The sequence below is a fragment of the Calidris pugnax genome, unplaced genomic scaffold (genome assembly GCF_001431845.1).
Source record: "Calidris pugnax isolate Ruff unplaced genomic scaffold, ASM143184v1 scaffold298, whole genome shotgun sequence".
NCBI lineage: Eukaryota > Metazoa > Chordata > Aves > Charadriiformes > Scolopacidae > Calidris > Calidris pugnax.
In genome coordinates, this window is record NW_015091152.1 from 26,423 (window position 1) to 37,036 (window position 10,614).

Here is a 10,614-nt window from a genome sequence, read left to right on the forward strand (position 1 = left end):
GCGGGGGGGATCGCGGCCGGGGACGCGGCGGTGCCCGGCCCGACCCGGCCCGGCCCGACCCTGTCCGGTATTACCTCAGGGGCGCCCGCCCTTTCCCCTCCCCACCCCCTTCCCCCGCGCCCCTTGCGGTGCCCGGTGCCTGCCTTGTGTCCCGGCTGAGGGGGAGAGCGGGGAGGGGGGCGGAGGCGGTAGGAGCGCGGCCGGGTGACGCCCCCGCCTCGCTAACACGGCGGCAGGGTTGCTAATGAGCTCTCCTTTTTTTTTTTTTTTTTTTTTTTCCCCCCCCCCCCCCCCCCCCTCCTTTTTTTTTTTTTTTTTTTTTTTTTTTTTTTATTTTTTAATTTGTTTATTTGTGTCGTCGCCGCTTTTTGAAGCCCTCGGCGGAACTCCGGCGGTGGCCAACGGCGAGGAGAAGGAGTTCGCTGGCCCCGGGGGAGATGCTGTAGCTGTTCCCCGCTGCTGGGGCTGCCCTGAGGGGACGGCGGTGGGCGCCAGCCCCGCGCTCCGAGGGGGGGAAAGGACGAGCGAGAGCCGGCCCTGACGGAGGCTGGCTGGTTTGTAGGTAAAGAGCGATCTTGGAAACTTTGTGGGGAGGCTTCGGGGTGCTAGCGGGTGGGGAACGGAGGAGGAGACGATGTCCTGGCCTGTGTTTTGCAGCTGGCATGTCTCTTAAGTCCAGCACATTTGAATTGTCCTTAACCTGGTTTGAGAAATGAAGTTGGGCACTAGGCAGAAAATACGGACTTGGAGGTTACCTTTAGTGGCTTGGCTTGGCTTGGCCAGGCAAGTTGTGATTTTACCAGCTGGTTGGTCAGAAGAGGGTCCTGTATCCTTGGAGTGAGGAGTGGGTCACTGAGAGCTCCCCCTGTATTTATTTTTGTGATTTGATGAGAGGAAAAAAAAACATGTTCTTGATTGTCCTTACAGGGGCTGTCCATTTTCCTGCTGGAAAGCAATTGAAAAAGATAGCATTTAGAAAGTAATGGAAAGGAGTGCTGGAAGGTATTGCCTTGTATTCATAGGAAGATTAGCACAGCCTCACTGACGTGAGTAGCTGTTCCTAAGCTCTCTGATGGATGAAGTATGAGTACAGGATTTGTCAGACAGGATTATCTGGAATAATGATGTTTGGCACTTTGGTGGCATTGGATGTCTTACTAGTACTGCACAAATAAAGGTGTTGCATAAGTTCTGTTGGGAAGGAAAGTTTTAATCAAGCTATACTTGTATTATAGACCACGCACAGACTTTCTTACTGGTGTTTAGCACTGATTACTGGGTTGAAACTCACAGGATCATTGCAGGTAGCAAAACTGATAAGCTATAAAAAGTGTTTCCTTTATAAATTCTGCATCACTGACTTAGTATTGAGGCTACCTGGTCTCATGCTGAAACTGACGGCAGTTGTGGTTCATGTGATGTGGTCACAAGTCTACTCAAAGCTAAACCAGTATCATAACCTTTGTTATTTGGCATGAGCTATCAAGCAACCATTGGCTCTTAGTGACTTTTAGTGGCAACATTTTGGATTTTTAAGTAACGCAACGTAGTGTTTCAGAAGGATGAGAGTGTGCGCAGACCTTATCAGAGGTTTGTAGAACTGTGGAGCCAGCACGCTCCCTTTCTTTTCCCATGTTTGGAAGGAACACTTGGCATAGTTCGGAAAAAAGTTCTTATCAATCTGCTGATGCCTTATATTGACTGTCATCCTCTACAGTCAGGTGGCATAGGGAGTTTTGGCTACTCATTACAAACCTGTACAGCCGGAAACCTTGTGGCTTTCTCACTTGCTTTTCCATAGTTCTTTAATGTCTTCATTTTCTACTCATACCCTTCAATCCTGTAGCCTTCTTAAAGGACATTATGATTTTTAAACCATGCAGGAAGGGTTGTATTTCAGTTGTGATTTTGTATCGTTGTGCTTTTAATATTGTATGTGTTGAGTGTTAAAGAAGATAATGTCCTACTGGAGAGTAGGATACATGGCCTAGGATATCCATCTTGTTCTAGAAAATAGACTGTAGTGCTCACTGTTGACTCGAAGCAGTCAAGGAGGGTAATGTAAATTTTCTTAGTATTTTCTTTAAAAGAAGCTCTTACTTCATCAAATAGCACTTTTTTTTTTCTTTTTGCTTTAGCTTACCTGCTGAGATTTGAGTTCTGAGATCTCTTTCTCTTACACGTAGAGTATTTGTTGCAAGTGGGGGGAAAAAAAGAACGCCACACTTACCTTGGAAAAGAAATTAAGTTGAATTTATATTTATTATAAGCACAAAAGTATTTTCTTACAGCATTTTTGAATTTTAACATTTTTAATTTAATCCGACTGCTTTTGCAAAATCTCCCTGAATCTTTAATTTGTTTGGGTCTCAGTTGAGTTGCCAAGCGAGTCAGTTTAATCAAACCACTACTTATTTTTATAGATATGTATCCTTTTTTTTGGGTAATTTTTAAACTGGCCTTATAAAGCATATAAAAGTAAAATCTCTGCCTTTTGCAAAGACATCTTGTGGGATGTGTGTGTGTGCACCTCAAAAAAGGGTAACTAACAGTTTGTTCACATAAAGACTTTTATGTTTGTGAGAATGCTCTTTATGAGTATTTTCCTTTATGACAGATAATTAAAATACCACAAGGCTTTCACTGTATTGGTCTTAGTTGAGTGCTTTTGAATGTTTCTAATATGGAGAAAAATATATCAGAATGATACAGCCATACACCAGTCATACACCCTAGTTAGCTAGATGTCAGTGTAGTCCTGCTGTAAAACTAGGTGGTGTATTAAAAGCCTCAGTCATTTAAAAAATCATTTTAGCCCAAGTGAAGGGCTTTTTTTTTTTCTGAAGAAGCATAAAGAAATACTAAAAAGCATTATATTAGATGATATCAATATAAAATTAGAATAGTACGCTTGGGGAAATTTTGTTGACTTTTTTTTTTATTTTTTTAAGAAGGAATGTCAGCAGCATTGTATTCATGAAGAGCCACTTGTTATCACCGATGCGCATGTGAAATGGAAGGTAGCAGATTCTGGAAAAAACCTTCTGTTTCAACCTTGCAAGATGCTTCATGAAGTGGTGAGTACATATGTGGACTGAGAGCTATCTTGGTATTGCTTTGAACAACTAGAGGATGAAAAACATTTGAGTAGAATTTGTGTAAAGAGTGACTAATGTATAGTTAACTGACAAGAAAAGAAGGCTGAGCAAGTAGTGCAAACTTACTTGCACTCTGGTGCAAGTAAATGGAAAGTAGTAGCACACTCAGGAGAGCAAAGTAACATTTCCTTATGTTCCAGTATCTATTGCTGTGTTAGGCTTCTACTCAAAAGTTGAGTGAAGGTGTTACCCAGTAGAATTCTGAATTCTTAATATTTTAGAAGCAGAGTGCTTAGCATTTTACGGGACCAGGTCTGTAAAATTAGACGTTGAACAACATTTAATGAAGTAGAATGCTGAATATTTGCTGAATGAAAAATTACTTATCTGTTAAGGTTAGGCTCTAAATTATCACTGTCCTTAAAATAAAACTAAAATCTCTCAGTCCTAATGAGTGTGATATTTGGCATGTTTTAAAAACATTAAATTGATATGAGCAGATTGTTGTGTGACCAGATTGCATGTGGCATTGAGATGTTGCCAAATCTGATTCCACTTCCTCATACCAGTTATCATAGTTTCTGCTTATGAAACAATATTTATTTATAAGTGCATTGCATGTGTCTCTTAAGTATCTAGGAAGTATAATTTCTGTGTCCAGTGAAGGACTTCTCCTGCACAGATTTAATACACGTTCTAAAATTTCATATACAATTCATTGATATTGTAATCCTGATTGAGGCTTGAGTTGTTACGTGACTGGTTTGTGTGGTTGTTTGCTGTCTTTTAAAATGCTGTAAGCATAAACTGTAGAATTTTTTTTTTTTTTTGACTTTGGAGGTTGAAAGATGAGGACTACCAAACAGGCGTAGTTTGTTCTGTGGTACAATATTAATCTAAATTTATTTTTTTTAAGTTCGTGTTGTGTCATGCCTGTGGAAACGCTAACAGTATGAGATTAGATTTGCAAGCATTTGGCAATATCCCTGTCTAGAAATGCTGATATACTATCATGTTGTTTTAAAAAATTTATAAACTAAGAGATTATTGACTTAATCTTTCCAAATAGTAAGAGAAACTTGTTCATAAGTTTGTCTGCCTTGGGGAACTCAGAGTACTTACCACCTACTGCATTTGTGAGATTCTTTGGCATTTGATTCCAGCAGGTAGCTGAAATAAATGTGAAAGTGAATTGGTCCAATATTTTTGTATTTCATATTTTTGTATCGCATTAGTCCAATTTCAGTTTGTTGATAAGTATGTAAAAGAAAACCAGAGCTGCTGTTCGATGTGCAAATTAACTGCTGGTTGAGTAACTTCTTACTCATCTCTGAGTGTATAATATCCTGGAGCTGCTAGCATTTATTGTTGTGAGTAGTTTAGAGTTTGATGTATTTTGCATGGAAAAACGATACCACAATCTTTCCTAATGTTATTTAGATTTAACAAAAACATGGATCACTTGAAACTATTCTACAGCCTATGATTAAGGTCTGGAGGCAGGACTTACTGTCTTGTGGTGTGTACCCATGCATCCAGCACAGTTAGGCTGGCTGAGTAAGTTCTATTATCTGCGTAGAGGCTTGTATTGCCATTCTTTTTTTTTTTTTTTTTTTACACAAATAAGAGTACAACATGCCTGTTTTGTTTTGTTTTAAATAAGTCTTTACTAAATTATTATTGCTGTAACAATTGACAGAAGAAAACACTGAATTTAAACCAAAATGTGAATGTTCAGATGGTAAGAACTTCTGTCTATTTGCAAAATAGAAAATTTGAAAGTGAAGACTTGAATTGCTTTTGACATTTCGTAGCCTTCTGTTAGTGTTTCTGCTCCAGCAAGAATGTTTATAAAGTACATGGAATTGGAGTCATGGTGGAGGGGCATAGTAAACAGAACTAAACCTTCTCACATCTTTATTCAACATGTGTGGAAAATGTTCCCTGGAGAAGGAAGGCTGAAAAATACAATGCAGAACCATTTGGATTTGGGGATGAGGAAGAAGGAGACGGTGGGTGTATCAAGAGACTGCTTTGGAGTCTCCTGGATTTATTAGCAGGCAGTGCTTGATGGCATTCTTTACAATAGGGCTGATGAGTGCACCATTACAACAGTCAAGGAGTTCACCCACTCTGATGTTAAAATAAAATTAATTGCCTGCAGGTCGTAGTGAGTATTGTTGGCTTGTTAGCAATTTTCAGGGGAAGATTACAAGAACTTTGCATTGCTAGCATTAAAATTGTGTTTCTAATGGAAGCTAGAACTAGATTCTCTATGAAGGTTAGGAGTGCTAAGAATAAATTTTAAAACTAGCCAGTGCAGGTATGCACAGAATATTGGACACTAAAGTTTACTCAGCAAAGTTTAAAATGCTTAAGTGTGGTTTTTCAAATTTTTTTTTTTCTTAGTCTGTAGGTAAACATTCAGTTTGGAGTAAGTGTGCTGCATTGTGAGGGGGTTTTGAGTGGTTTTTTTGTCAGTGTAAGATGCTGTAAGGATGCAGCTTCACTGTTAGAGAGCTCTATAAGCAGGAGAATGTTCTGTGGTGGTTGTTTCTGACCAGTTGATTGTTGGAAATTTTGCTCTGTGAGCATTGTTATGCTGTATATATGTAAAATTTAAAAATGGTCTAATGTGTTTATTCATATTCCACATAGTTGCCCACAGACAAGAGCGCATAAGAAATTCGAACTGATTTTTTTTATCTCTGGAATGAATTGTGTGTGTGTGTATATATATATATATGTATATAATGTGTTTGTTCTTATCCAGGAGACAAGAGTACTGTGTGTATTTGAGCAGGTCAGTCTGATTAGAAGCAAAGCAGGTAGCAGCTTTAGTATACATGTAACTAAGAGACAAGCAGCACAGGATACTGCTTCTGAAAAAAGCAGCAGCTGTAGGTTTTGTGTACTGTGCTTCCATAGAGATGTAACTGTACATAAATAGGCCAATATTTTCAAACAGCTGCCACATCTTCAACTTAAACGTATGGTTTGGGCAGCTGATTTTCAGCATACTGAGCTACCATAATTGTGACCAAATTTACAAGGAGTTGCATTTTCTCAAGAGTATAAACCCTGTGTAATAGTGGTTATCCTTTCAGAATGCAGCTAATGTAGAATATATCCTTTCAGAATATGTTCAGTTTGCAGCTATCATTCATTTTATTCTCTTCTATGTGATGTGTGTGTATATATAGAGAGAGATATATGAACGAACACGTAAGTATGAAAAAAAAAAAAATAAAATTAGGATTTTCCCTCTCTATGTTGTTCCTGGTAGCCCCGCAAGTAGGAGTTTTACAGCAAGAGGTGTGGTTGCACAGCATGACCTGATCTAATGCAGATAATGTAGAATATATCCTTTCAGAATATGTTTAATAGTGGTTATCCTTTCAGAATGCAGCTAATGTAGAATATATCCTTTCAGAATATGTTCAGTTTGCAGCTATCATTCATTTTATTCTCTTCTATGTGATGTGTGTGTATATATAGAGAGAGATATATGAACGAACACGTAAGTATGAAAAAAAAAAAAATAAAATTAGGATTTTCCCTCTCTATGTTGTTCCTGGTAGCCCCGCAAGTAGGAGTTTTACAGCAAGAGGTGTGGTTGCACAGCATGACCTGATCTGATCTAGCAACTGTTGCTAAAGATCAGCCAGGCTCCCTCTTCATGCTTCTTTTCCTTTGCTGCCATCCCTTGTGTTTCTAGCTTTCCTTTTTTGCTGCCCCTCGGTGAGACCGTTCAGCTCTCTCTAGCTATGTTTTTTCCCGTGTTAGGTTTCTACCACCTTAATTAGCTGAGTTATTTCACTGAGGCTGTGTCTAGGCTAGGGAATAAAATATGCCAGGGACTGTTCTCTGGGCTCAGCACGAAGTGGCAAGATGGCACACACCTAAGAGTCTTCCTCCTGAAACAGCACGATTGCACCCAAACTACCAGTGGAGAGCAGTCTGCTGCTCTGCGTGTGCAGGCACCGTTAAGGGGACAGCAGATTTGTCTGGGAGAGTGCCAAGTTGGTATGGGCCAAAATGGTGTCAGAGAGGATGCTAACAGCATGGCTCAAGCCTGTGCTCTGGCCCTGTTTTATTTTTATTTATTTACTATTCTAGATGTGGGCAGAGAGGTCAGACAAGTGTGAGAGCCAGCGCAGGCGGGATGGAGCTGCGTGGCTGGAAACGAAGAAGGGAGAGAGAAGGTGCAGGGCTGACAATGTCAGGGAGTTATGGAAGGGATATCCTTTTGATGTCACGGAGCTATTACATTACTTAAGCTGGCTTGTCTAACTGTACCCTTAACATAACTTTGTTTTGCAACCAACAACTTGACTTTGGTTCTGCAGAGGGCTGTGAGTTCTGTGTCCCTGTAAATGCTTTTTGAAAGTCTGATTCAGACAGCTAAAATGCATTACAAAGTGAATTAAAACTGGTATATGAAGGTACATATATGACTTTTTAGACGGGTTTTCTTATCCTGTCTGTTGCATTGGACCGTTGTTTTTCTTCCACCTTTCAGGTGCTTCCTTAGTTAAAAGAAATGGGGAGGAGAAGTGGGGATGGCAAGCAGGCAACAATGGTGATACTCTAGTTACTATAGGGCTGTTAACCTGGTAAGTAGACACCCTTCATGTCGTGCGAAGGATGAGCAGCGAGCTTAGATGTCAAAATGCAACCAATTATTTTTCCTGACATTTTTGGATCCTGCAGGAGTGTGAGGCTTGTGATCTCTCTACTGTAGCGAGTGACCTGATTTAGAACTGTGAAGTCATGTGTCCCAAGTATATCCTCTATCTGACGTGTCAGTAGCCTGGAAGTACAAGTGCTTGATGTCCGTTTGCCAAAAAATGTAGATTCATTGCATTCATACCTGTTGCCAAGATTCCTGGCAGCAATGCTAATTCAATGTAAATTTTGTGTTTGTGTGATAACATTGATCGCAAAGAAAGACTTTTTAAGCTAAGAATTTTTAAATTACCCGAACAAAACTGAAGGCCTTTTTCTTAACAAAAAAAACCCCGCCAACGACAAAAAGTAAAAGAATTTTGTTTCACATTCCACTCTGGGTACACTGAGTTGTGGCATGCTATTAAATCAAAGTTGGTTTATTTTTAGCAGTTTTTATTTTTTTATTTAAATGTAATAGCTGAGCAACAAGAACTAGTAAAAATACTTTGAAGGAATGAGTAAAATTGTAGCACGCTAAAGAATAAGTAAACTACACAACTACAGGTGCTGTTTATAGAAGCCATTAGATTTTGTTTACCAGTAGGAGAGTATGAAAGCTAGCCTGTTGGGATTATTCAATTAATTTTCACAAAGACATTTGCAAGCAGAAGGGGCCTAAATCTGCAATATCATGTCTGAGGGTAATTTTCTTTTTATAGGATATAAATCATTCCGTTAGGCTGAATTTAGGCTATCAAATATGTCATGTTATTATGTCTGGGCAAGGAAATAAAGTTTATCAGTGAAATAAAAGCACCGAAAATACACAGTGGTGGTGTTCCCTGCTAAGAAGGCGAATTCAGGCTTCTTGAATTTCTTCCAGAAACAGATGTAAATTCCACTGTAGCTTTTCAAATAGTGAATAATCATGGTCTGTTATGCTTGGTGATGAATCATGCAAGGGTTTGCAGATGGTGAGAAGACTGCAGCTGTGCAGATACTAGAGGGGCGGAGATAGAAGACTAGAGGACCCGAGGGGATGGAGGAGGTGATTTGAGGATGGGTTGACATGGCTTATGAAAGAGAGGGGTGAGACAGCTGAAAGAGTATTGAAACTGAGTGTGCCAGGGTAAAGCCGAAACTGAAACCTGAGATTTGGGGATGGGGAGCATGCTGGAGACTGAAAAGGAGGTATACTTGAGGCAGAAAGAGATTTGTTGTTGTTGTTGATCATCAAAGCAAAAGTTGCAGCATCAGCTGCCAAAATAATTGGACTTTTGTCCCAAGCCAAAAAGAGAAGGAGACTGAGCTTAGATATGGAAGTTTAAGATGTAAATGAAAAGAGAAAACTAAGAGGCATCGTGTTCCTTTTAAAGGAATGCTGGTCATAATTGGAGAACCATTGTAGTAACAAATACAGATGCAAAGTTGATTTTTGGTTTTGTTTTTTTTTTTTTTGATTGTTCTGAGCAGAACGATATAGATGCAAAGTTGATTTTTGGTTTTGTGGTTGTTTTTTTTTTTTTGATTGTTCTGAGCAGAACCTGTGTAATGAGACTGGGGTGGCAAAATCTGGGAGTTTACCAGGTAGAGATGTTGTTCTTGACTAGATGTTCTGAAAAAGGGGGTTTGCAAGGCCTAGGTTTGTGATTGAAGGGCAGGTTGAAGATTCAAGTGAAGCTTTTTGCAGTCTTAAACCAGTATGCTAAAAAGTCCAACCCATCTTTCAACTTTTTGCATTAAGTAATTTAAGATATCTTTTTCTTTTTTTTTTTTCCTTTCTCTCTTTTTAGATAAAAAGTATTGTTCCAAAACAATAGCTCTCTATTCGGGAAGAATGTTTCCATTAAGATGTCTGTAAGAACTAGTATTTTTGCTCACAGGTCAGAAATCCTCAGCCAAAGTGAATATTTAACCACTATTTCAAGGACAGCCAATTATCTTTTCCTTAATAAAGTATGCGATTAGGGGTCAAAGTGAGGGACCCTGGAAGACTGTAGAATGCTCCAAATACTGACATAAATTCATGCACCCATTGTACTGTTTGTGTGTTCTACAAAGTAAATATAAAACAAATACTGAAAGCAAATTATAAAAAAAAAAAGGGAGTAAAAGTCCATATCCATCGTGGAAGTTATGCTCCAAAATCACTACACTGAAAACCATTTTCAGGATTGTTTTCTCATCTGTCTTAGTCTAGTTATTGAGGAAAGTCAGATTTATGCAGTATGGTCTGCTGTCCTCTCCCTCCACCCAACAACTTTGAACCTGCAAGTCTTGTCAAATTTGGGAAGTCGGTTGCAAAGGCATTAAAGTTCTGTAATTTTTATGAAAGTTGGTAACTGGAAAGAAGAAAGGAAAACACCTTATTGACCCTACGGAGGAAATGATGCAATATGAATTCAGCAATTATCTGTTCTGTTTGGCCTGTCAATTGCCAATCAGCAGAAGAGCCAGTTGCAACACGTAGCTCTGAACCAGCTACAGCATGTTTACTGTTTGCATAGTCAGTGGTTCAGGGACACGGTGTGGGGAGGGGGAACTGTGAGTGCAGTGGGAAGGGAGAAGAGTGGGGAGACAGGATAGGACAACGTGGGGTGATGATGATGGTAGGAAAAGTTTGAGTGTCACAAGTTAATGCTCTCAAGTTTTTATCTTGTATATAACCCGGTGAGTTTAAACAACAGCTTCAAATACTTTGCTACTAGTCAACAAACTCAAAAGTACTTGGTATCTGTAAAATATTCATAGAATCATAGAGTTGTCCAGGCTGGAAGGGACCTCCAAAGGCCATCTAGTCCCACCTCCCCGCAGTCAGCAGGGACACCCCCAACTAGACCAAGTT

At 39.5% G+C, this 10,614-nt stretch overlaps 1 protein-coding gene across 3 annotated transcripts in view; it reads left to right on the plus strand.

The window, feature by feature from the left end:
* Positions 1-45: 45 nt before the first annotated feature.
* LOC106898156 (peroxisome proliferator-activated receptor alpha-like) overlaps positions 46-10,614 on the plus strand; it is a 35,648-nt gene continuing 25,079 nt past the window's right edge. The window contains exons 1-3 of one of the 3 annotated variants that reach the window (XM_014959259.1): positions 46-67; positions 375-562; positions 2,952-3,077. The gene's annotated coding sequence lies outside the window, so the exon portion shown is untranslated. The remainder of the gene's footprint in view (positions 68-374; positions 563-2,951; positions 3,078-10,614) is intronic. The other 2 variants (XM_014959257.1, XM_014959258.1) reach the window with 2 other exon arrangements.